Source organism: Pristiophorus japonicus, chromosome 4 (genome assembly GCF_044704955.1).
Source record: "Pristiophorus japonicus isolate sPriJap1 chromosome 4, sPriJap1.hap1, whole genome shotgun sequence".
Classification (NCBI taxonomy): domain Eukaryota; kingdom Metazoa; phylum Chordata; class Chondrichthyes; family Pristiophoridae; genus Pristiophorus; species Pristiophorus japonicus.
The window spans coordinates 163,519,609-163,546,347 of NC_091980.1; the positions used below are offsets into that span (position 1 = coordinate 163,519,609).

At 48.9% G+C, this 26,739-nt stretch overlaps 1 protein-coding gene and 1 pseudogene across 7 annotated transcripts in view; one reads left to right on the forward strand and one right to left on the reverse strand.

Moving 5' to 3' along the window:
- Positions 1–11,185, forward strand: part of LOC139262718 (peroxisomal succinyl-coenzyme A thioesterase-like) — a 74,529-nt pseudogene extending 63,344 nt beyond the window's left edge.
- The window catches only part of LOC139263147 (intelectin-1b-like), a 393,914-nt gene that overhangs the window by 327,006 nt on the left and 40,169 nt on the right, over positions 1–26,739 (reverse strand). For 3 of the 7 annotated variants that reach the window (XM_070878766.1, XM_070878765.1, XM_070878768.1), the window contains exon 1: positions 14,992–15,076. The exons of 2 other annotated variants lie outside the window; for them this stretch is intronic. The gene's annotated coding sequence lies outside the window, so the exon portion shown is untranslated. Of the gene's footprint in view, positions 1–14,991; positions 15,078–26,739 lie in introns of those variants that run through there. 2 more of the 7 variants (XM_070878771.1, XM_070878767.1) reach the window with 1 other exon arrangement.

The following is a 26,739-nucleotide window of genomic DNA, read 5'->3' on the forward strand; positions in this document are numbered from 1 at the left end:
ACAGCTGCGAGGGGAGACCTGCCCTCGCAGTTCCCCCCCCCACCTTCCCACCCCCCCTCTCTCTTTCCCCGTTACTCTCTGTTTCTCCCCTCCCCCCCCCCACCCTCTCTCTGAGCCCTTTTCCTCCCAAATCAATTTTTTTTAAAAACAATTGAGACAACTGAGCAGAGGGAGCAAGGCCCCTCCCCAATTGCCAACTAGGGGAGAGGTGCCTCGTTAAGGGCTCCTCTGCTCAGTTAATATACGAGGCCAATAAAGACCATTAAGGCCTGTGACTTTGGGGTGGGTGTAGCCCTTAAAGGGACCCCGTGATGGCGACCCCATCCATGCCGGTGGCAGGGCCAGCGAGGACATATGCGCAGGTGGCAACCGCTTCCACGGCACCTCCTGCGCCACCCACTGCCCTGCCACCATTCAGATTAATTACAAAAAAACACGGGGTCAAGAGCTACACTCACCCCACAATGAGCATCGAGGAGTGCGTGCGGGCGATGGCTGGGGTAGTCGGCCCCTCGGCCATTGTCGCAGCCTCCAAGATGTCTGGGAAGGCCGTGTTCTTCCTGGGGTCGGAGCGGGCGGTGTCCCTGGCCCTTGAAAAGGGGCTCACGGTGGGCGAGACATTCCTGCCGGTCGACCCTCTCGAGGCCACCACGCAGAGGGTCATCATTTCAAACGTCCCGCCCTTTGTTCCCGCTGAGCTCCTCCTCCCTCACCTACAACAACTGGGGGAGGTAAGGTCGGGGATCAACCCCATACTGCTCGGCCTCAGGGAGAACAGCCTGCACCACGTGTTCTCCTTCCGCCGCCAGCTCTTTGTCCGGCTGGCGCGGGAGGAGACGACGGAGGAAATTTTCAATGTGGTGCACGAGGGGACTGCCTACCGCGTCTTCTGGACGTCAGACGGCGTGCGGTGCCATGCCTGTAGGGAGGTGGGGCATGTTCGTAAGAACTGCCCCGCATCCAAGGCCGCCAAACCACCGAAGGCGGCCAAGGCTGGCGCCGCCGCCACCCCTCCCCCTAGTTGCGTCCGCGTGCCGGGAGCCATAGGTGCGCGGGCATCGCCGGGGGCCCTTGCTATTACGGCCTCTGGCGGGGGGGAGGAAGAGCATCCGATCGGAAGGAAGGCGCGGGAGAAGGCAAAACATCCAGAGGCGGGTCTCCTCGGTGCGCCAGACAATTTGTTTACCGCGCTCGGCCCAACCCAGTCACCGGCGAGCGCGGGGTGCCCCGAGCCCGTGCCCTTGAACAACACCACAGAGGGGCCCGGGCGCGAGCAAGAAAAGGAAAAGGGGGGGGGGGCGGAGCGGGAGGCCTCGGCAGACATGAAGGTCTCCCTGCCTCCGCGCACCCCCAGGAACAAAAGGAGGCGCGGCTCCGATGAGGCGGAGGGGGAACAACATCCCTCCGCGGAGGAGTCGGTGCCCGCCGCGTGTCCCGCGTCCCCAACCAGCGCCCCCAAGCTGCGCTGTAGGCGAGAGGAGTCTGTCCCCGGGGAAGGTGAGACAGTCGAGGCTGCCCAGCCTCTGCCTCCCGGGGATGGCGTGGAAGATCTGCCTGTCGTGGGGGGCGTGGGGATCGCGGAGGAATGCATTGCCGCCGGGCCGGGCGTCCCGGGGAGTGAGGCGGGCGGGGCCGAAAAGGCCGAACCTGAGCCCGCCCAGCCAATACCCAACTTCCCCCGGGAGTCGCTCGACCCGGCAGAAAATGAAACAAATGTTTATAATGACACTGTAGATGCTGGGCCGGGGGGTGGCAGCGGGGAGGGGGAGGAACACCCACCCTCGCCTCTTGCTGTGGAGCTGGAGCACTTGGAGAGCCTGGGGATTTCCTATGGCCGGGTCTCTCCTTGTTCCCCGGTTCCTGGGGCGGAGGGGGAACCCATTCCGCTGTCATTTCCCGACCCAGCACCATTTTTAAAAGAGCCCAGTGGGGACTCCTCTGCCGACGATCCTGGGGGTGGGATCGGGGCAGAGCCAGGGCCGGTTGGAGCAGCCGGTTCATTTGCCGTACCTTGTGCGGTCGATGGGCCGGCTGCTGGCGGCCACCTCCCGGAGGAGGACGGGGACTCGGTGGGGGACGTGGGTGAAGACCTAGAGACCACCGCCAGCGAGGCGGTGGATCTGCTCGCGGCCGCCGCCGAGACCATCCTCATTCCTGCAAAGGAACTCCGGGACTTTTTGGCCCAGAGCTGGGGTCACTGCAACCAAGCCCGACTGGCCCTGGAAAAATGGTCCGAGCCAGAGCTGATCAAGGGGTCCGTCCGCGCCGCCGTTAAAACCTTGGCCGCGGGCGGGCCCTTGACAAAGGTGCAACACCTTGAGCTGCGCGAGCTCGAGGGACTCCTCGCTGGGCTGCGGAGGGAGCGGAGTTCAACAAAAGACTCCGCTCCCACCCCCACAATAGGTTAAGGTAGAGGTTGCACTATGCTTTTGCCATGAAGATAACCATAGCCAGCCTCAACATCAACGGCGGCAGAGGGGCATGCCGTAGATTTGACAATTTTTCGCTCCTGCGGGAGGGGAAATATGCGGTGTGCTTCCTGCAAGAAACCCACACCGTTCCGGGAGACGAAGCCACGTGGCTCCTGGAATGGCAAGGAGAGGTCCGCATGAGCCACCTCACCGCCATTTCTAGTGGGGTGGCCATCTTGCTGGGCCCGCATTTTCAGCCGGAGATCTTGGGGGTCGAGGAGCCCGTGCCAGGCCGCTTGCTGCACGTAACGGTTCGCCTAGGGGACGTGCCGCTCCATCTCGTGAACGTGTACGCCCCTCAGCCCGGCCCGCAGCAAATGCGCTTCTTTGAAGAGGTGTCCGCTCTTCTTGGCTCCGTCGACGTCGGCGACTGCATTGTCCTCGGGGGGGATTTTAACTGCACCCTCGAGGCGAGGGACCGCTCCGGTGCCCCGCAGTGCATGACGGCGATGGAGAAGTTGAGGGACCTGGTCGGGTCCTTCGACTTGGTGGACGTCTGGCGAAATCTCCACCCCGACTCCAGCGCCTTTACTTGGGTGAGGCCTGGAGTTGGATGGTCTAGAGTCGACCGCCTTTACGTGTCTCGGGCGTACGTTTCATGCGTCCGGGCGGCCTCCATGCGGCCGGTGCCGTGTTCGGACCACCACCTGGTGTGGGCAGAGCTCGCTTCGCTCCGCGCGGGGACGGGGTCCGCGTACTGGCACTTTAACAACCGGCTGCTGGAGGACGTGCGGTTCCAGGACTCATTCCGTCGATTCTGGTCCGACTGGAGAAGGAAGCAGGGGGGCTTCCCCTCCTTGAGGCTATGGTGGGACGTGGGCAAGGCTCACGTCCGCGTCTTCTGTCAAGAGTACGCGAGTGGGTCGACCAAGAGGCGGGCGGCCAGAGTCGGGCGCCTAGAAAAAGAGGTGCTCGACCTGGAAGCCCGTCTCGGTCAAGTCGTCCAGGACCCGGCCCTGCGGACGGTGTACGAAGCGAAGGCGGCCGCGCTGAAGGACCTGCAGCTCATCGGGTCCCGAGGCGCGTTCGTGAGGTCGCGGATCCGGTTCCTGCGGGATCTGGACCGCGGCTCCCCCTTCTTCTACTCGCTGGAAAAAAGGCAGAGTGTCCGTAAGCAGCTCTTGACGCTGCTGGCCGACGACGGCTCTCTCGTCTCGGATCCGGAGGGCGTCAACAACAGGGTCCGTGAATATTACGGGGCTCTGTTCTCTCCGGATCCGTCCAGCGAGGAAGCGCGTAGAGTTTTGTGGGAGGACCTGCCGAAGGTCAGCCCGGAGGGCGCCGAAAATCTGGAAGCTCCGCTAAGCCTGGCGGAGCTGACCGGTGCCCTCGCCCGGCTCTCGAGGGGAAAATCCCCGGGGCTGGACGGGCTGACCGTGGAGTTCCACAGGGCGTTCTGGGACGTCCTGGGGAGCGACTACGCGCGGGTCCTGGGGGAAAGTCTGGCGACCGGGGAGATGCCCCTCTCTTGGCGCAGGGCAGTCATCGTCCTGCTGCCTAAGAAGGGCGATCTCCGCCTCCTTAAGAACTGGCGCCCGGTCTCCCTCCTCAGCACGGACTACAAAATCTTCGCCAGGGCGATGTCTGCTCGCCTTGGTCCCGTGCTGGACCACATGATCCACCCCGACCAGTCCTACACGGTCCCGGGCCGGACAATCCACGATAACATCCATCTGGTCCGGGACCTCATCCATTGTTCCCAGGAGGCTGGTCTGTCGGTCGCCTTCCTATCCCTCGACCAAGAGAAGGCGTTCGACAGGGTGGATCACGACTATCTGCTCGGAACTCTGCGCGCTTTCGGGTTCGGGACGCATTTCGTCGCCCGGATCCGACTTTTGTACGCCGCCGCGGAGTGTCTGATTAAGGTTAACGGGTCCTTGACGGCGCCCCTTCGCTTTAGGAGAGGGGTGCGCCAGGGATGCCCCATGTCCGGCCAGTTATACGCCGTTTGCGTGGAGCCTTTCCTGCGCCTCTTGCGGACAAGGTTGACGGGACTGGCTCTGCAAGGGCCGGGCGTGGAGGTCGTCCTCTCGGCTTACGCCGATGACGTGCTCCTCGCGGTAGAGGATCCTGCTGACCTGCGGAGGATGCGTGAGTGCCAGGAGATTTACTCGGCCGCGTCCTCCGCAAGGATCAACTGGGAGAAATGTTCCGGACTCCTGGTGGGTCAGTGGCGGGTGGACTCCCTGCCGGAGGAGCTCGGGCCTTTTGCCTGAAGCACGACCCATCTCCTCTATCTGGGAGTCTACCTTAGCCCCGACGAGGGAGCCTGGCCGGCGAACTGGCAGGAGCTGGAGGCCAAGGTCGCCGCTCGCCTAGGGCGCTGGACAGGACTGCTCCGAGTGCTGTCCTACTGGGGTCGAGCGCTAGTCATAAACCAGCTGGCGGCCGCAATGCTGTGGTACAGGCTGGTCACTTTGACCCCTCCCCCTGCGTTTGTCGCCAAGATATAGAAGAAGCTGGTGGACTTCTTCTGGAACAACAGGAAGCACTGGGTCTCTGCTGCGGTCTTGAGTCTCCCGCTTGAGGAGGGCGGTCAGTCGTTGGTGTGCGTCAGCACCCAGCTCGCGACTTTCCGTCTTCAGACCCTGCAGAGATATCTTTACGTCGAGCCCCCTCCTAGGTGGTGTGCTCTGGCGAGGTATTTCTTCCGCCAGCAGCGCGACCTCAATTATGACACGCAGCTCCTGTTTGTGAACTTGGAGGGTGCTAGGACCGTCCTCCGGGAGCTGCCTGTCTTTTACAGGGAACTCATCAGGGTCTGGAACAAAGTCTCCACCAAGCGCAGCTCTCCGCCGGCTGGAGTGGCGGCCGTCCTGCAGGAGCCACTGCTCGGGAATCCGTACCTCCACGACCGAGGTTTTATGTGGCGGTCGGAAGAGAGGGCTGTGGCTGGTGAGGTGACCAGGGTCAGGGACCTGCTCGATGGCGGAGGAGCGGGCTGGATGGCGCCAGACACGCTGGCGCGGCGCCTAAATTCTGCCAACGTCCGCCACGCGGCCGATGCCATCGAGTCGCTAAAAACAGCTCTGGGCCCTGACTCTGTTCGGTGCATCGAGGAGGCTCAAGCACGTGGGGAGATCCCGTCCGAACTGACCCCCGTCCGGACGGAATTCCTCATCGCGCCAAACCCCGGAACCTCCCTCGGGGGCCGGCGCCTCACAACTTGAGCTGCCTCGGGGAAATCTTTCAGTTCCGTGCCTTTCAGTTCCGCGCGGAGGGCTTTCCTGTACGGGCTGCTCCTGCACACTCTCAACTTTGCCATCCTCGCCGGCCGTCCGGACACGCCATGGCGTACCATCTTGCCGTCCGGAGGAGGCGGGGGTCCCCGATGGAGGGCACTCTACGCAGGGGTCCTCCCACTATTCATCGGGGACTTGGCCTGGAGGGTGGTGCACGGAGCAGTGCCGTGCAACAAATTTTTAAGCCGGTTCACGGACTCCCAGGCCGCCTGCAATTTCTGCGGTCTGGAAGAGTCCGTGTTCCATGTTTTTATGGAATGTACAAGGTTGCAGCCCCTGTTTTATTATTTGAAGGGGCTGCTCCTGAAATTCTGGCTGCACTTCAGTCCCACTCTCCTGATCTTTGGGCACCCTGTGCGGAGGGGAGCGGGCAGGTCCGAGGGCCTCCTCGTAGGACTGCTCCTGGGCACGGCCAAGGGTGCCATCAGCCGGTCCAGGCAGCGGGCGGTCGACCAACCTGACTGCCTGCCTCTCTTCCGCTCTTACATCCGGTCCAGGGTGTCCTTGGAGATGGAGCACGCGGTGTCCACCGGTACGCTCGCGGCCTTCCGCGAGAGGTGGGCACCGGAGGGACTGGAGTGCATCATCACGCCCGGCAACCAAATTTTAATTTGATTTTACGTTTTAAAGTTTAATTTGTTTTAATTGCCAGTGCTTTTAGTGTCCCCTTCCCTTTTATAGGGGGCACTGGAAAAATCTGATTTTAGCGCCCAAAAAAAAACCAAAAAAAAAATGAAAAACACAAAAAAAAAACCAAAAAAAGGAAAAAAGGGCCTTGTAAATGTCTGGTGTGTCACCCAGGTCGGGTGGCACGGTTTAATGTTTTATGTTTTTGCAGGTGAACTCCAAAAAGAGTTTCATGCACAAGGATCTAAAAGAGTTTCATGCACAAGGATCCCCTTTATAGAGGGCACTGGAAAAAAGTGTGATTTTAGCGCCCAAAAAAAAAAGAAAAACACAAAAAAAACCACAAAAAAGAAAAAAGGGCCTTGTAAATGTCTGCTGTGTCATCCAGGGCGGGTGGCACGGTTTAATGTTTTATGTTTTACAGGTAGACTCAAAGAGTTTCATGCACAAGGATCCCCTTTATAGGGGGCACTTGGAGAAAAAATATGTTTTTGTGCCAAAAAAAAACACAAAAAAAGTAAAAGGGGTAAATGTTTGGTGTTTCCCCCAGATCGGGGGGACACGGTTTAATGTTTTTTGTTTACTCCCAAAAAGAGTTTCATGCACAAGGACCCCCAGGTCCCTCTGCACCGCAGCATGTTGTAATTTCTCCCCATTCAAATAATATTCCCTTTTACTGTTTTTTTTTCCCCCCAAGGTGGATGACCTCACACTTTCCGACATTGTATTCCATCTGCCTAACCTTAGCCCATTCGCTTAACCTATCCAAATCTCTTTGCAGCCTCTGTGTCCTCTACACAACCCGCTTTCCCACTAATCTTTGTGCCATCTGCAAATTTTGTTACACTACACTCTGTCCCCTCTTCCAGATCATCTGTGCATATTGTAAACAGTTGTGGTCCCAGCACCGATCCCTGTGGCACACCGCTGACCACCGATTTCCAACCTGAAAAGGACCCATTTATCCCAACTCTCTGCTTTCTGTTAGCCAGCCAATTCTCTCCATGCTCATACATTTCCTCTCACTCCGCATACCTTTATCTTCTGCAGTAACCTTTTGTGTGGCACCTTATCGAATGTCTTTTGGAAATCTAAATACACCACATCCATCAGTACACCTCTATCCACCATGCTCGTTATAGCCTCAAAGAATTCCAGTAAATTAGTTAAACATGATTTCCCCTTCATGAATCCATGTAGCGTCTGCTTGAATGCACTATTCCTATCTAGATATCCCGCTATTTCTTCCTTAATGATAACTTCAAGCATTTTCCACACTGCAGATGTTAAATTAACCGACCTATAGTTACCTGCCTTTTGTCTGCCCTCTTTTTTTAAAAAAAATGAGGCGTTATATTAGCTGCTTTCCAATCCGCTGATACCTCCCCAGAGTCCAGAGAAGTTTGGTAGATTATAACGAATGCATCTGCTATAACTTCCGCCATCTCTTTTAATACCCTGGGACGCATTTCATTAGGACCAGGGGACTTGTCTACCTTTGAGTCCCATTAGCCTGTCCAGCATTACCCCGCTAGTGATCGTGATTATCTCAAGGTCCTGCCTTCTCACATTCCAGTGACCAGCAATTTTTGGCATGGTTTTTGTGTCTTCCACTGTGAAGACCGAAGCAAAATAATTGTTTAAGGTCTCAGCCATTATTAAATCCCCCTTCTCATCTTCTAAGGGACCAACATTTACTTTAGTCACTCTCTTCCGTTTTATATATCGGTAAAAGCTTTTACTATCTGTTTTTATGTTTTGCGCAAGTTTACTTTCGTAATCTATCTTTCCTTTCTTTATTGCTTTCTTAGTCATTCTTTGCTGTCATTTAAAATTTTCCCAATCTTCTAGTTTCCCACTAACCTTGGCCACCTTATACGCATTGGTTTTTAATTTGATACTCTCCTTTATTTCCTTGGTTATCCATGGCTGGTTATCGCTTCTCTTGCCGCCCTTCTTTTTCACATTGAATATATTTTTGTTGAGCACTCTGAAAAAGCTCCTTAGAAGTCCTCCACTGTTCCTCAATGGTGCCACCGTTTAGTCTGTGTTCCCAGTCTGCTTAAGCCAACTCTGCCCTCAACCCACTATAGTCCCCTTTGTTTAAGCATAGTACGCTCGTTTGAGACACTACTTCCTCACCCTCAATCTGTATTATAAATTCAACCATACTGTGATCACTCATTCCGAGAGGATCTTTTACCAGGAGATCATTTATTATTCCTGTCTCATTACACAGGACCAGATCTAAGATAGCTTGCTCCCTTGTCGGTTCTGTTACATACTGTTCTAAGAAACAATCCTGTATGCATTCTCGAATTCTTCCTCAAGGCTACCCCGTGCGATTTGATTTGACCAATCGATATGTAGGTTAAAATCCCCCATGATTACTGCCGTTCCTTTTTCACATGCCTCCATTATTCCCTTGATTATTGTCCGCCCCACCGTGAAGTTATTATTTGGGGGCCTATAAACTACCACCAGTGACTTTTTCCCCTTACTATCTCTAATTTCCACCCACAATGATTCAACATTTTGTTCATTCGAGCCAATATCGTCTCTCACAACTGCCCTGATATCATCCGTTATTAACAGAGCTACCCCCCCACCTCCTTTCCCTTCTTGTCTATCTTTCTGAATTGTCAGATACCCCTGTATGTTTAATTCCCAGACTTGGCCACCCTGCAACCACGTTTCTGTAATGCCCACCAAATCATACCCATTTGTAATGATTTGTGCCGTTGCCACCATTGAAAGCCTCCGGGCCATGTTCGTCACCCATGGTTTGCCCGACATCTTTGTTAGTGATAATGCACCATGTTTCACCAGCTCGGAATTCAACGAGTTCATGACCACAATGCCATCAAGCATGTCAGGTCTGCGCCGTTTAAGACCGCATCCAATGGTCAAGCGGAACGGACAGTACACACCATCAGAGTTTGAAACGCGTGATGGACGGTTCCCTGCAGACCCGGTTATCTCGGATTCTGCTCAGCTACCACACACTATCCCACTCGCTTACCGGGATGCCCCCTACAGAATTGCTAATGGAGAGCAGTGAAAACCAGGCTCTCCTTAGTACACCCGGATCTCAATGATCATGTAGAAACCCGGCGTCACCGGCATAACTTATACCACGATCGTACGGCTGTATCACATGACATTGAGGTTCATGGCCCTGTGTTTGTTCTTAATTACGGTCATGGTCCCAAATGGGTTGCTGGCACTGTGTTAGCCAAGGAGGGGAAGAGTGTTTGTTGTCAAACTTTTGAATGGACAAATGTGCAGAAAGCACTTGGATCAGACCAAACTGCGATTCACTGACAACCAAGAACAGTTTGAAGAGGACATTACCATCAATGACCCACCCAACCAGCAATCGACCTCGCGGTCAACCACGAGGATGAACCCACCATGCCTGACAGTCCAATCAGACCAGCCACACTGCAGTGCAGCAATGATCCGACCGACTCACCCATGCCAGGACTTCAACTCAGGCGATCAACCTGGGAACGCAGAGCCCAGGATCACCTCAACTTGTAAATAACTTGTAACTAAGACTTTGGGGTGGGGGAATGATGTTATGTATATAAACATTACCAATGTATAAGACTTGCCACCAGGGGGTGCACATGTATGAGACCTGCACACCCTGGGCAAGCAGGTACAAAAGATAGTCTACCATGCTGCTTCCTCACTCCGGAGTTACATTAAAGAGACCAAGGTCACAACAGTTTGAGCTTACAATATACAGTCTTGGGGAGTTATTCTGAACATAAAGGGACAGCTGCAGGCTGCAACCTGTTAAGGACCGCCTATTAGGCTGCATGCAGACCTGGTTTTCCTGCAACCTAATATTGCAGACGGGGCTTAAAATGGGTGTTAGACTTGTTATTTGAATATGCAAAAGGACTGAATGCCTGTTCAGGCATGGAACCTGGATGTCTTTTTTAGCCTGAACCTTTATGGCAGGTGATGCACTTTCAGCTCATAACGAACATGCACGTTCTGCCATCATAGGAGACCATCTAGTGCCAGAGAAATGGATACTGCACAGTCATATTTTTAGGCCATATTAACCTTAAAAATAGGAAGTATATAATAGGATTGCCTCTGACATGCGGTAATACAGAATCTTAACCCCTGTGGTTTATTTCCTATTTCTGGTTCATGCTCGTATTGTCTAGAGCTATTTACGTATTTGTTGCCATTAATGAATATTTCAAAAATGTCTTCCAGGTTAAAGGTCCTGGTGTTGGAGCAATGGGAATAGCAAAAGGTGCAGATTTGGTTCTCTCGATGGTCACCTTTCTACCAGATGTGAGAGCAGCTGTTGTTATCAATGGATGCATTACAAGTGGTGTATTTGGATTGTGTTTCAAAAATAAATTGCTTTCCACTGGTCTACAAGCCGAATACAAATTGCAGAATCAGGAGTTGCAAACACAGTTGAGGCCATGAAAGAAGTTAACAAGGGCAGTGTGATCCCAATAGAAAATCACCGAGGGAGCCATCCTGTTCATTGTCGAAGATAATGATAAGAACTGGAAAAGCAAGTACTATGCTGATGAAGCCATAAAAAGAATGAAAGAACATGGCAAAGATAAGTATGAGCTCCTCAGTTATCCAGGTGCTGGACATTACCTGCAGCCTCCATATTTCCTCTTTTGCTGTGCCTCTTACCACTCTGATAGATATGCATTCAATGTGGGAAGGGAATGCCAAGGCACACGCATCTGCTCAGACCCACTTGTGGCCAAAAGTTCAGGCATTTCTCCAAAATGCCCTAAACAAGTAGAGGGCAGCAAAGAGCAAACTGAGAAACTGCTGTACAACCATGGCATGCTGACACAATAACATTCATGTTCCTATTGGAGTAATATCTACCTTCTATGCTTTTCCATTTGTTTCAACTAAAATCAAGGGATTTCTGAACACCATTTTAATCCGAGCATGCGATTCAATTGGAGGCTTTTTTGGGGAAATTTCAAATAAAATCAACGGTTAATTTGTCTAGTTCGGTTTCAAAGTCACTTTACATCATACTGACTAATGGCTAAACTTCTAGTACTGGCTGAAAGTTACATCGGAGTTGTGTCAGCTGTCTGTGAATCACACCACCTCGGGACAAAAGTCAGACTATCCATTTCTCACTCTTTCACTTCTCCAACCAGCCAGATCTGATCACTAAACTTCTGCAAGAAGGGGCTGGAACAACACAATTTATTCTGTTGTATTGACAATAATATTTACATGCATTGCAATGACTAGAATTTAGATTATGTGCTCTTCATGTTGAATGTGAAGGTTGATGTTACCTGCAGCCATACCATATTAAATTGTGAAGGTTGATTTGATCATGTTGCTGATGATCACATGCAGCTGCATTGTATTACTCTATGACACTGATATATGAAATAAATTAACTTTGCTTTGTGCATAAGATACATCATCTCAAGTTCTTAATCTCATAAGATAGCTCCCAGTGAACCTTACAAGTGCCCTTTAAATAACTGTTAGGAGTCATTTTTATACGGAGGGACATCGAACTCATATGCTGTGAATGGTTATGAACCACCCCACTCAGCATAATAGCCAATTAAACATTCATAAGAACATAATTAGCAGTAGAAGTGGACCGTTTGGCCATTTGAGCCTTCTCCGCCATTCAAGATCATGGCTGATCTACTTCAACTCCACCTTCCCGCACTATCCCCACATTCCCTTAGTATCCAAAAATCTATCAATCTCTGTCTTGAATATATTCAACAACTGAGCATCCACAGCTTTCTGGGGGAGAGAATTCCAAAGACTCAGAACTCTGAGTGAAAAAATGCCTGCTCATCTCTGTCCTAAATGACTGCCCCTTATTCTGAGACTGTGAACCCCCAGTTCTAGACTCCCCAGCCAGGAGAAGCATTCCCCCATAATCTACCCTGTCAAGCCCCTTAAAGATTTTAGATGTTTCAATGAGATCACCACTCATTCTTCTAAACTCTAAGGAATATAGGCCTAGCCTACTCAAATGTCATGGTGAAGCTACTATGGATGGTCTAGTGATGCTTTCTTTAAACGTGGAGCCTCCACCAGCACTACACCTGCCAAAGTAAGGTCATTTCTACATAAAAGAGGATGTATGGGAGCTGGCAGAGAGCACCTCTTGTCTGGCGTACTATTCTATTCCTCCAAACATGGTAATTTGGAGGTTTCCCACTGACAAACCAATTGGAGCTGGGGAAAAATAAATTATAATCCACGATAACTGCCACAATGGCTCATGAAAATTTAAGTGCCAACAGGAAAAAAAAAGTTTCCAAAAATGGGTCATAAATGGTCTACAAACCTCCAAATCTTGCCCTTAAAATGACCTCCCATCTGAGAAATCTGCTCCTAATAACCCTGGTGTTCCCTCAGCATGTCTTGGACTTGGCAGCCTGCATTCCCACCGGCCATAGAATGGAGCACAGGCTTTCGATGCTCCTTTGTAATAAGCTCCCAACTCCTTTAGGTGCCTCCAATGTGTTCTCATGATCTGGCTGGAAAGATAAACTGGGTTGAAATTAGGATTAACCATCTTTTAATTTAGCAGTTTAGTAAATCCCCTCTGCACTGAAACTCTTTTAGGAGTAAACAAAAAACATTAAACCGTGCCCCCCGATCTGCGGGAAACACCAACATTTACAAGGGCCTTTTTTTTTTATTTTTTGGGGGTATTTTTGGGCACAGAATCAAATTTTTCTCCAAGTGCCCCCTATAAAAGGGGAGGGGGACACTAAAAGCACCGGCAATTAAAACAAATTAACTTAAAAACATAAAATCAAATTAAAATTTGGTTGCCGGGCGTGATGATGCACTCCAGTACCTCCGGTGCCCACCTCTCGCGGAAGGCCGCGAGCGTACCGGTGGACACCGCATGCTCCATCTCCAAGGACACCCTGGACCGGATGTATGCGCGGAAGAGAGGCAGGCAGTCTGGCTGAACGACCCCCTCGACCGGCTGAGATGGCCCCCTTGGCCGTGCCCAGGAGCAGTCCTACGAGGAGGCCCTCGGACCTACCCGCTCCCCTATCACAGGGTGCCCGAAGATCAGGAGTGTGGGACTGAAGTGCAGCCAGAATTTCAGGAGCAGCCCCTTTAAATCCCTCTGCACTGAAACTGGCAAAGATAGGGTGCAGCAGAAACTACAATCAACAGCACCCTTTCTCCTGTCACATTGCTTGGGTCGCTTCGCAGATGAGTTACAGTTTAGAATTATTTACATTCTAATGGATCCCCTCCTGAACTTCCACTCTCCAGATGAAGTTTGGGAGAGAAAGGGTAAAGAGCTCTTTGTATCACATTTAAACAAAAATAAAATAAAATGAAAAGAAAGATCTAACTGTGAACCCACACGTATTCTATGCAAGGTTTCTTATTGAGGATCTTATTTTCTCATGGTTGCCAACCCTCCAGGATTATCCTGGAATCTCCAAGAATTAAAGATTAAAGAAAATGGTGGGTTTTCGCCCCCCGTTTTCTTAGAATACATTTTATTATAAAAATATTGGAGATGCAGGAAAAGGGCTGTTTGACTGGGCGAGGCCAGTAGTCATACATTGAAGCCTCCAGGAATAAGTCTAGCCAGAGCTGATAATCCTATATTTCCTGCTCAGAACAGATCAATGAATTTCACTTTAAAACTCCTTAAAGTACGACTCAGATGTTTAAATGTGACCCTTTCGCCAACTTTCCATTCCTGCCTTCACTCAGAACCTCTTTGCATTCATGCAAGCGAGACCAGAAATTCAGCGGAGTGGCAATTTTAACTTGTGTACCAGCATCCAATGTTGCTATGTGTTGATAACCAAAGCACTACACCAACATGGTACCTCAATTCTTTTTAAACTTCAGCCAGTATCATAGGCAAGATAAAAAAGCAAGCTACCATATGCAGGTGTAAGGTAACTACAGGAGAGCAGGAGTAGATGAGACAAATGATTTTATACACCTGTTCAATATGCCAGAATGCATCTTGTTTTTCTACAAATGTTCTTCCTTGACCCTGCTCATCAACTGAAAGGAATGACTCGGTGCTGGAGTGTGGTTTTACAGATGCAGGGTATCCTACACCTCCCCCAAATGGCCATTCATGTGTGAGCCCAGACAGTCAGCATCAACAGGCCCCTGCAGGGAGAATCAGAGCTGAGCCCAAACCTGGCCAAGCACTGGAGGGAATTTTAAATGCCCTTATTTACTTAGATCCCACTGGCATAAATGGTGACACGGTTACTCGCTTTAGTAAACCAGAAAGTTTATTAACACATTCAGCATGCATTATACAAACTTGGTCAGTAATGACTTGGTTAAACCACAGGTTTTACTTCACAGAAATCACAGAATCAGAAATTTACAGCACAGGAGGCCATTCGGCCCATCGTGTCCGTGCCGGCCGACAAACAGCTATCCCGCCCAATGTAACCAGAAAAAATAGGTTTGTATATTTTTTAAGTGAATTCCAGGAATTTAAAGTGGGGTTTCTCAGAGGTGCTGGATTGAGAATGGGATGTAAAAGGTTGACTTTGTGATAAACCCACTGTCAGCTGTATTAAGCGAACGACACCAAGTTAAATATAACGAGCAATATTTTATAAGGCATTTGTTTTTTAACTCACGTTTAAAATATCTGGGAAAGTAAAGCAGCCACAAGCGAAGCTCAGGGCCCTGAAAGGCCCGGCCCGGATTGCAGCGACCTGCTGCCAGAGTGTCGGGGCCCGGCCCGGGGGAGGAGGCGCCATCTCCTCAACATGGCGGCCGAGCCTCCGCTCCCTCAGACGGTGTGTGGGCGGCAAAAACCCCACCATCCCTCCCCCACTTTACCACAGCAGCGACCCAGCCCCTAAAACACAAATAAATCTAACCCACGGCCGCCAGTGCCCATCCCGCGATCATCAAGATGGCGGCCGCGGCGGCTTCCCGCCAAAACCATTAACATGGCGGCCGCGCGCTGCTCAATCTGACCCCCCGCCCCCCCATACTGGAGGGCCAACATGGTACAGCCCGCTGACGCCCTGTTTCTCTCTATCAGGCTGCTGGCGACAATAGGCGCTCCCATTCCTTTCTTAGGGGAGTAGAGGAGAATTCACATCTCTTTGGAGCTGCAAGGGACCTGGCCACCCCCGGACTGTAGAGGCGACATGGTGCAGCCTCCATACTTCCCGGACAACCAAGGACGATGGAAAGTGCTGACGTGGGATGCCCCTCTGGTCACACTCTCTTCCTTCCTTGCACTCATCTCCTTCGTGTGGCGAGGGGTCTGGAACTTAACTTTCTTTTCCCCTTCTTCAATATACAATGGTCACATTCCTCATTGAACATCTTTTATTGAACATCATGTGACTGGCTAAGCCACTCACAATGTAACAGCTCTACAACGCTTTTTTGAGAGAAAAAGTAAACAATAAACATTATTATATTCCTCATTGATGGCTGTTCGGGCTTTGCCCTGTGCAGTTGATGATTGAATGATCAGATTCCAATCTCAGGATCTGCTCCCATCTCCTCTGTCCTTTGTGACCGTGTCTCTCAGACAGAAAGCATTAACTAGGCAACACATTTACAATAGTCCACTCAGTAAGGTCATCAACAAATCTGGCCTTAAAGACTGGGCCTTTGTGTAAAGCCATCAACAAGACTGGTCCTGGTGATTGAGTATTTGTGTTTTGCAGACAGCAAGTATTAACTAACGAACACATTTATAATGGTCCAGGAAGTGAAGCCATTAACAAGATTGGCTCTTGTGACTGTTGCTTCAGTGAGGATATTAACCCTTCACAAGCCATTAACCCTTTACAGCACATCCTGTCAACATGCACCCTTCTACCAGCAGTCGTCGGATAGTGATCAGGTGCTGGAATATTTCCTCACCAACCCAAAGCGCATGAATTAATCAAAACAATTCAGAATGTTCAATAGTTTAACATTTGACACTGAGGCAGAAGTTGGTGAATGATGGACAACCAAATAGATTTGAACTATTTGTTCTTCAAGGTGGTAAAGATGGGTTATAAACTTGTATCAGACTGAGCATTTAGAGAAATTTGAGCTGATGACAGAGAGCCAATATGGATTTATAAAGGGTAGATCATGTCGAAAGAACCTAATTAAATTTTTTGAGGAGGTAACTAAAGTAGTTGACAGGGGAATGTCTATGGATGTAGCTTATATGGACTTTTTGAAGGCATGCGATAAGGTTCTACATAAAGGACTGTTGGCTGAAGTTCATGGAATTGAAGGTAAATTATTGACCCTGTTAGGTGATTGGTTGGGTGGTAGAAGACAGAGGGTAGGGAATAAAAACAGAAAGTGTGGCAGCATCAGTGGAGAGAAAAACAAAGTTAATGAATATAAAGGGGCTGCAGGAGGGGTCAAAACTAAAAATCATGGTTTAAAAACGAGGATTAAAACACTCTACATAAATGCACGCAGCATTCGAAATAAAGTAAATGAGTTGACGGCACAAATCGTTACAAATGGGTATGATTTGGTGGCGATTACAGAAACATGGTTGCAGGGTGGCCAAGACTGGGAATTAAACATCTAGGGGTATCTGACGATTCGGAAAGATAGACAAGAAGGGAAAGGAGGTGGGGTAGCTCTGTTAATAAAGGATGATATCAGGGCACTTGTGAGAGATGATATTGGCTCTAATGAACAAAATGTTGAATCATTGTGGGTGGAGATTAGAGATATTAAAGGGAAAAAGTCACTGGTGGGCGTAGTTTATAGGCCACCAAATAATAACTTCACGGTGGGGCGGGCAATAATCAAGGGAATAATAGAGGCATGTGAAAAAGGAACGGCAGTAGTCATGGGGGATTTTAACCTACATATCGATTGGTCAACTCAAATCGCACGGGGTAGCCTGGAGGAGGAATTCATAGAATGCATACGGGATTGTTTCTTAGAATAGTATGTAACAGAACCGACAAGGGAGCAAGCTATCATTGATCTGGTCCTGTGTAATGAGACAGGAAAAATAAACGATCTCCTCGTAAAAGATCCTCTCGGAATGAGTGATCACAGTATGGTTGAATTTGTAATACAGATTGAGGGCGAGGAAGTTGTGTCAGAAACGAGCGTACTATGCTTAAACAAAGAGGAGTACAGTGGGATGAGGGCAGAGTTGGCTAAAGTAGACTGGAAAATTAGACTAAACGGTGGCACCATTGAGGAACAGTGGAGGACTTTTAAGGAGCTCTTTCATAGTGCGCAACAAAAATATATTCCAGTGAAAAAGAAGGGCGGTAAGAGAAGGGATAACCAGCCGTGGATAACCAAGGAAATAAAGGAGAGTATCAAATTTAAAACCAATGCGTATAAGGTGGCCAATGTTAGTGGGAAACTAGAGGATTGGGAAAATTTTAAACATCAGCAAAGAATGACTAAAAAAGCAATAAAGAAAGGAAAGATAGATTACGAAGGTAAACTTACGCAAAACATAAAAACAGATAGTAAAAGCTTTTACAGATAATTAAAATGGAAAAGAGTGAATAAAGTAAATGTTGGTCCCTTGGAAGATGAGAAGGGGGATTTAATAATGGGAAATGTGTAAATGGCTGAGACCTTAAACAATTATTTTGCTTCGGTCTACACAGTGGAAGACACAAAAACCATGCCAAAAATTGTTGGTCACAGGAATGTGGAAAGGGAGGACCTTGAGACAATCACTATCACTAGGAGGGTAGTGCTGGACATGCTAATGGGACTGAAGGTAGACAAGTCCCCTGGTCCTGAAGAAATGCATCCCAGGGTATTAAAAGAGATGGCAGAAGTTATAGCAGATGCATTCGTTATAATCTACGAAAATTCTCTGGTCTCTGAGGAGCGAATTGGAAAAGGGAGCAGACAAAAGGCAGGTAACTATAGGCCGGTTAGTTTAACATCTGTAGTGGGGTAATTTCTTGAAACTATCATGAAGGAAGAAATAGCGGGACATCAAGATAGGAATAGTGCAATCAAGCAGACGCAGCATGGATTCATGAAGGGGAAATCATGTTTAACTAATTTACTAGAATTCTTTGAGGATATAACGAGCATGGTGGATAGAGGTGTACCGATGGATGTGGTGTATTTAGATTTCCAAAAGGCATTCGATAAGGTGCCACACAAAAGGTTACTGCAGAAGATAAAGATACGCGGAGTCAGAGGAAATATATTAGCATGGATAGAGAATTGGCTGGCGAACAGAAAACAGAGAGTCGGGATAAATGGGTCCTTTTCGGGTTGGAAATCGGTGGTTAGTGGTGTGCCACAGGAATCGGTGCTGGGACCACAACTGTTTACAATATACATAGATGACCTGGAAGAGGGAACAGAGTGTAGTGTAACAAAATTTGCAGATGACACAAAGGTTAGTGGGAAAGCGGATTGTGTAGAGGACACAGAAAGGCTGCAAAGAGATTTGGACAGGTTAAGCGAATGGGCTAAGGTTTGGCAGATGGAATACAATGTCGGAAAGTGTGAGGTCATCCACCTTGGGGAAAAAAAACAGTAAAAGGGAATATTATTTGGAATGGGGAGAAATTACAACATGCTGAGGTGCAGAGGGACCTGGGGTCCTTGTACGTGAAACCCAAAAAATTAGTTTGCAGGTGCAGCAGGTAATCAGGAAGGCGATTGGAATGTTGGCCTTTATTGCGAGAGGGATGGAGTACAAAAGCAGGGAGATCCTTCTGCAACTGTACAGGGTATTGGTGAGGCCGCACCTGGAGTACTGCATGCAGTTTCGGTCACCTTACTTAAGGAAGGATATACTAGCTTTTGAGTGGATACAGAGATGATTAACTCGGCTGATTCCGGAGATGAGGGCGTTACCTTATGATGATAGATTGAGTAGACTGGGTCTTTACTCGTTGGAGTTCAGAAGGATGAGGGGTGATCTTATAGAAACATTTAAAATCATGAAAGGGATAGACAAGTTAGAGGCAGAGAGGTTGTTTCCACTGGTAGGGGAGACTAGAACTAGGGGGCACAGCCTCAAAATACGGGGGAGCCAATTTAAAACCGAGTTGAGAAGGAATTTCTTCTCCCAGAGGGTTGTGAATCTGTGGAATTCTCTGCCCAAGGAAGCAATTGAGGCTAGCTCATTGAATGTATTCAAGTCACAGATAGATAGATTTTTAACCAATAAGGGAATTAAGGGTTACGGGGAGAGGGCGGGTAAGTGGAGCTGAGTCCACGGCCAGATCAGCCATGATCTTATTGAATGGCGGAGCAGGCTTGAGGGGCTAGATGCCCTACTCCTGTTCCTAATTCTTATGTTCTTATGTTCTTAGGTCGATGACCTTTACTCAGAACTGCCAATGGTTAGAGATATGACATGTGTAAAGCAAGTACAGGGGCAGGGAAAAGCGGGGAGGGGAGGAAAGAACAACAGGGAAGGTCTGTGATAGGGTTGAAGGCAGGCGTGATTAAATGACAAAAGGGATGGTGGTGCAGGGCTAAAGGGGGTAGAAATTGGACAAGTAAAGATACAAGATGGGTCTACAGGAGCTGTAAAAGGCAACAGCAGGACCATCACCACCACCAACCGTCCGAAAAAATGGGACCAGTGGTTATGGTCTGAAATTGTTGAACTTGATGTTGAGCCCTGAAGAACGGTAACGTGCCCAATCGAAAGATGAGGTCCTGTTCCTCGAGCTTCCGTTGAGTTTCATTAGAACAGCGTAGGAGGCTGCAGAGAGAGGTCAGAGTAGGAATGGGATGGATAATTAAAATAGCAAGCGATCAGAAGCTCAGGGTCACGCTTGCAGACTGAACTGAGGTGTGCAGCAAGGTGATCACCTCATCTGCATTTTGTCTCCCGGGGTAGAGGAGACTGCAATGTGAGCAGCAAATACAGTATACTAAATTGAAGAAGTGCAAGTAAATTGCTGTTTCATTTGGAAGGAGTGTTTGGGGCCTTGAATGCTGGGAAGGGAGGAGATGAAAGGACAGATATTGCATCATTTGCGCCTGCCTGGGAGGGCACCGTGGGAAGTGGAGGGGGTGTTGGGGGTGATTGAATAGTGGACCAGGGTGTCACGGGGGGATCACTCCCTTCAGCATGCTTAAAAAGGAGGGGAGGGGAAGATGTGTTTGGTGTTGGCATCCTACTGGAGGTGGCAGAAATGGCAGGGGATGATCCGTTGAATGTGGAGGCTGGTGGGGTGGAAGCTAAGGACAAGGCAAACCCTATTGTGGTTCTTGGAGGGAGGGGTAGGGGCGAGGGCAGAAGTACAGGAAGTGGAACGGACACAATCGAGGGCCCTATCAACCACGGTGGAGGAGAATCCTCGGTTGAGGAAAAAGGTAAACATATTGGAAACGCTGTTGTGGAAGGTGACAGTATTTATTGTCTCTTGAACAACTCTGAAGTTCAATTTAACTCTCTTTATCCTGGAGCTCAGTCAGCAATGTGCAGTTAAAATGGTGATCCTCATACACACGAGGTTTCCCGCTACAGATCGAGGGCGCTATGCCTCCTAACTAGAGGAGGCGGTACCTTCAAACGTTGCACCTTTCCTTCCACAAGAAACAAAGTGGATTACAGTGAAATGCAACATAAACTGGTAATTAATTTCTTATGAATACATGTCTTAAACAACTACAAGTTTAGGAGTCCGGGGTCGGCGCGAGGCCTACAAGAGGCTGCGAGAGGCGTCGGGAGGTGCGACGGAGAGGCGTGAGTCCGGGGTCGGCGCGAGGCCTACAATAGGAGGCGAGAGGCATAGGGAGGTGCGTCGGAGAGACGCGAGTCCAGGATCGATAAGAGGCTGCGAGAGGCGTAGGGAGGTGCGTCGGAGAGACGTGAGTCCGGGATCGGGGAGAGGCCTACAAGAGGCCAGCTGGTGCAGCTACAGGGAGAGGGCAAAAAAGAAGTAGAAAGAAATAAAAAGGTGACGTCACAGCCAAGGGGGTAAGTGAATGGCTGGTGATTGGTGAGTAGCTTTTCTTTTTTCTTCATCAGTAAGTAACCTTTAGCATCGTTGCCAATTTAAGTTAATCGAAGAGTTAATTCATGGCAGGAGAACTCAAACTTGTGTTATGCTCCTCCTGTACCATGTGGGAAATCAGGGATGTCTCCAGTGTCCCTGACGACTACGTGTGCAGGAAGTGTATCCACCTCCAGCTCCTGATGGACCATGTTGCGGAATTGGAGCTGAAGGTGGATTCACTCTGGAGCATCCACGATGCTGAGAATGACGTGAATAGCACGTTTAGTGAGTTGGTCTTACCGCAGGTAAAGGGTCCACAGACAGATAGGGAATGGAAGACCAACAGGGAGAGCAGTGCAAGGAAGGTAGTGCAGGGATCCCATGCGGTCATCCCCCTGCAAAGCAGATACACCGCTTTGAGTACTGTTGAGGGGGATGACTCATCAGGGCCGAGCAGCAGCAGCCAAGTTCATGGCACCATGGCTGGCTCTGCTGCACAGGAGGGCAGGAAAAAGAGTGGGAGAGCGATAGTGATAGGGGATTCAATTGTAAGGGGAATGGATAGGCGTTTCTGCGGCCGCAACCGAGACTCCAGGATGGTATGTTGCCTCCCTGGTGCAAGGGTCAAGGATGTCTTGGAGCGGGTGCAGGATATTTTGAAAAGGGAGGGTGAACAGCCAGTTGTCGTGGTGCACATTGGTACCAACGATATAGGTAAAAAACGGGATGAGGTTCTACGAGATGAATTTAAGGAGCAAGGAGTTAAATTAAAAAGTAGGACCTCAAAAGTAGTAATCTCAGGATTGCTACCTGTGCCATGTGTTAGTCAGAGTTGGAATCGCAGGATAGCTCAGATGAATAAGTGGATTGAGCAGTGGTGCAGCAGGGAGGGATTCAAATTCCTGGGGCATTGGAACCGGTTCTGGGGGAGGTGGGACCAGTACAAACCAGACGGTCTGCACCTAGGCAGGAGCGGAACCAATGTCCTCGGGGGAGTGTGTGCTAGTGCTGTTGGGGAGGACATAAACTAATATGGCAGGGGGATGGGAACCAATGCAGGCAGACAGAAGGAACCAAAATGGAGACAGAGGCATGAGACAGAAAGGAGATGAATAAAAGTGGAGGGCAGAGAAACCCAAGGCAAAAAACAAAAAGGGCCACTTTGCAGCAAAATTCTAAAGGGTCAAAGTGTGTTGAAAAGGCAAGCCTGAAGGCTCTGTGCCTCAATGCGAGGAGTATTCGGAATAAGGTGGATGAATTAACTGTGCAGATAGCAGTTAATGGATACGATGTGGTTGGCATCACGGAGACATGGCTCCAGGGTGACCAAGGCTGGGAACTCAACATCCAAGGGTATTCAACATTTAGGAAGGATAGACATAAAGGAAATGGAGGCGTTGCTGGTTAAAAAGGAAATTAATGCAATTGTAAGGAAAGGCTTAGCCATGATGATGTGGAATCGGTATGGGTGGAGCTACGGAATACCAAAGGGCAGAAAACGCTAGTGGGAGTTGTGTACAGACCTCCAAACAGTAGTAGTGATGTTGCGGAGGGCAGCAAACAGGAAATTAGGGGTTTATGCAATAAAGGTGCAGCAGTTACCCATGGGTGACTTTAATACGCATATAGATTAGGCTAACCAAACTGGAAACAATACAGTGGAGGAGGATTTCTTGGAGTGCATAAGGGATGGTTTTCTAGAGCAATATGTCGAGGAACCAACTAGGGGGGAGGCCATCTTAGACTGCGTGTTGTGTAATGAGAGAGGATTAATTAGCAATCTCGTTGTGCGAGGCCCCTTGGGGAAGAGTGCCCATAATATGGTGGAATTCTACATTAGAATGGAGAATGAAACAGTTAATTCAGAGACCATGGTCCAGAACTTAAATAAGGGTAACTTTGAAGGTATGAGGCGTGAATTGGCTAGGATAGATTGGCGAATGATACTTAAGGTGTTGACAGTGGATGGGCAATGGCAGACATTTAGAGACTGCATGGATGAACGACAACAATTGTACATCCCTGTCTGGCGTAAAAATAAAAAAGGGAAGGTGGCTTAACCATGGCTATCAAGGGAAATCAGGGACAGTATTAAAGCCAAGGAAGTGGTGTAAAACTTGGCCAGAAATAGCAGTGAACCCGGGGACTGGGAGAAATTTAGAAGTCAGCAGAGGAGGCCAAAGGGTTTGATTAGAGCAGGGAAAATAGAGTACGAGAGGAAGCTTACAGGGAACATTAAAATGGACTGCAAAAGCTTCTATAGATATGTAAAGAGAAAAAGGTTAGTAAAGACAAATGTAGGTTCCCTGCAGTCAGAATCAGGGGAAGTCATAACTGGGAACAAAGAAATGGCAGACCAATTGAACAAGTACTTTGGTTCGGTGTTCATTAAGGAGAACACAAACAACCTTCCGGATATAAAAGGGGTCGGAGGGTCTAGTAAGAAGGAGGAACTGAGGGAAATCCTTATTAATCAGGAAATTGTGTTGGGGAAATTGATGGGATTGAAGGCAGATAAATCTCCAGAGCCTGATGGTCTGCATCCCAGAGTACTTAAGGAGGTGCTCTTGGAAATAACGGATGCATTGACAGTCATTTTCCAACATTCCATAGACTCTGGATCAGTTCCTATGGACTGGAGGGTAGCCAATGTAACCCCACTTTTTAAAAAAGGAGGGAGAGAGAAAACAGGGAATTATAGACCGGTCAGCCTGACATCAGTAGTGGGTAAAATGATGGAATCAATTATTAAGGATGTCATAGTAGCGCATTTGGAAAGAGGTGACATGATAGGTCCAAGTCAGCATGGATTTGTGAAAGGGAAATCATGCTTGACAAATCTTCTGGAATTTTTTGAGGATGTTTTCTGTAGAGTGGACAAGGGAGAACCAGTTGATGTGGTGTATTTGGACTTTCAGAAGGCTTTCGACAAGGTCCCACACAAGAGATTAATGTGCAAAGTTAAAGCACATGGGATTGGGGGTAGTGTACTGACGTGGATTGAGAACTGGTTGGCAGACAGGAAGTAAAGAGCAGGAGTAAATGGGTACTTTTCAGAATGGCAGGTAGTGATGAGTCGGGTACCGCAAGGTTCTGTGCTGGGGCCCCAGCTGTTTACATTGTACATTAATGATTTAGACGAGGGGATTAAATGTAGTATCTCCAAATTTGCAGATGACACGAAGTTGGGTGGCAGTGTGAGCTGCGAGGAGGATGCTATGAGGCTGAAGAGTGATTTGGATAGGTTAGGTGAGTGAGCAAATGCATGGCAGATGAAGGATAATGTGGATAAATGGGAGGTTATCCACTTTGGTGGTAAAAACAGAGAGACAGACTATTATCTGAATGGTGACAGATGAGGAAAAGGGGAGGTGCAACGAGACCTGGGTGTCATGGTACATCAGTCATTGAAGGTTGGCATGCAGGTACAGCAGGCGGTTAAGAAAGCAAATGGCATGTTGGCCTTCATAGCAAGAGGATTTGAGTACGAGGGCAAGGAGGTGTTACTACAGTTGTACAGGGCCTTGGTGAGGCCACACCTGGAGTATTGTGCACAGTTTCGGTCTCCTAACTTGAGGAAGGACATTCTTGCTATTGAGGGAGTGCAGCGAAGGTTCACCAGACTGATTCCCGGGATGGCGGGACTGACATATCAAGAAAGACTGGATCAACTGGGCTTGTATTCACTGGAGTTCAGAAGAATGAGAGGGGACCTCATAGAAACGTTTAAAATTCTGACGGGTTTAGACAGGTTAGATGCAGGAAGAATGTTCCCAATGTTGGGGAAGTCCAGAACCAGGGGCACAGTCTAAGGATAAGAGGTAAGCCATTTAGGATCGAGATGAGGAGAAACTTCTTCACCCAGAGAGTGGTGAACCTGTGGAATTCTCTACCACAGAAAGTTGTTGAGGCCAATTCACTAAATATATTCAAAAAGGAGTTAGATGTAGTCCTTACCACTAGGGAGATCAAGGGGTATGGCGAGAAAGCAGGAATGGGGTACTGAAGTTGCATGTTCAGCCATGAACTCATTGAATGGCGGTGCAGGCTAGAAGGGCCGAATGGCCTACTCCTGCACCTATTTTCTATGTTTCTATGTTTCTAACAACTAAAACCTTGTCTTAATGTTTATTTATCCAAGTGTCCAGTGTTAATGATTTCTTATTTCTGTACATAATGATCCAGGTATTTTGGTGTTGTGCCGATTTTGCTGCTTTGCCTCAAACTGTTTCAGTGGTGTTCTGTGCACTGATTGCTTTAGTCCCTTTTTCAGTGTTTTCGGGTGTTGTCGTTGAAGTGCTGTTTCATGTGTTAGTTGGCTGTGTTGGCAGCGGAACATGTGTGTGTGTCACTGAGATCTCTGGAGTTTCGATGAATGTCTCAGCGCTCTTTTTCATATGTCTCCTATGTCGGTGATACTGAAAGCCATCTTCTGTAATGACCTGATATGACCGAAGGCAGACCTGTTTCTGAACCTGAGCTTTTTGCCAAACTTTGCTTCTTGCATTTGTTTGAGTCTCACTGTTTCTCCTTCCTGCAGTGTAGGAAGTGCTGTAGCACCTCTGTTGTAGTCGTGTGCTTGTTTGGCACGCTTCTTTTCTTTGTTGATGTTGATGTCCTGTACGATTCTTGGTTTGAGTAGTTCGTTTGCGATAGGGATGTTTGTCTTTTTGCGGCGACTGACTAAGTGTTGTACTGGTGAACTATCAAGGCCTTCAATTGGTGTGTTTCGCCAGATGAGAAGTTTCATGTAGAAGTCACCGCAGTCTCTCTTTGCCTTCTTGATTAAACGCTTTGCGAGCTTAACCGCGTTCTTAACTTTTCCATTGCTTTGTGGATATTCTGGGGAGCTTGTCATGTGATCGAATCCATATTTTGTGGCAAAGTTTGTGAAGTGCTGTGAGTTGGAGGGAGGTCCATTGTCGGATTGAACTGTGTCTGGAATACCATGATTGGAGAAGTGTTTCTTGAGGTATTTGATGATAACAGTGGCATCCTTCTTTCCGTGTAGATTGTCTATCTCGAAATAGCCCAAGTAGTAGTCCACTGTGCACAAGCAGTCTTGGCCATCGAGTGTGAATCTCTCACAACTAATCTTTTCCCATGTTCACTGAGGGAGGTCGTTGTCATGTATTCAACCAGCATTGTAACCCATGTATAATCTGACTTAAGTTGTACACTGTGAGAACAATGACCACTCGGTGGGAGACACTCCTAATCTGGACCTTCAGGTATAAAAGGGGAAGCTCCACCCACCTTCATCACTTCAGTGCTAAGAAAGAAAGGACAAGTCACAGACTGACCTTCTCTCAAGCATGGGCCTCGTGTGCATTTATCCTGCATAGTAAGGACTTATCAATGGCGACGAGAAACTGGGATTTAAACCATGCGAGTATGGCCACTAGCAGAACAGACGAGGGGGTACTGTGTTAAGGAATGGTTGGG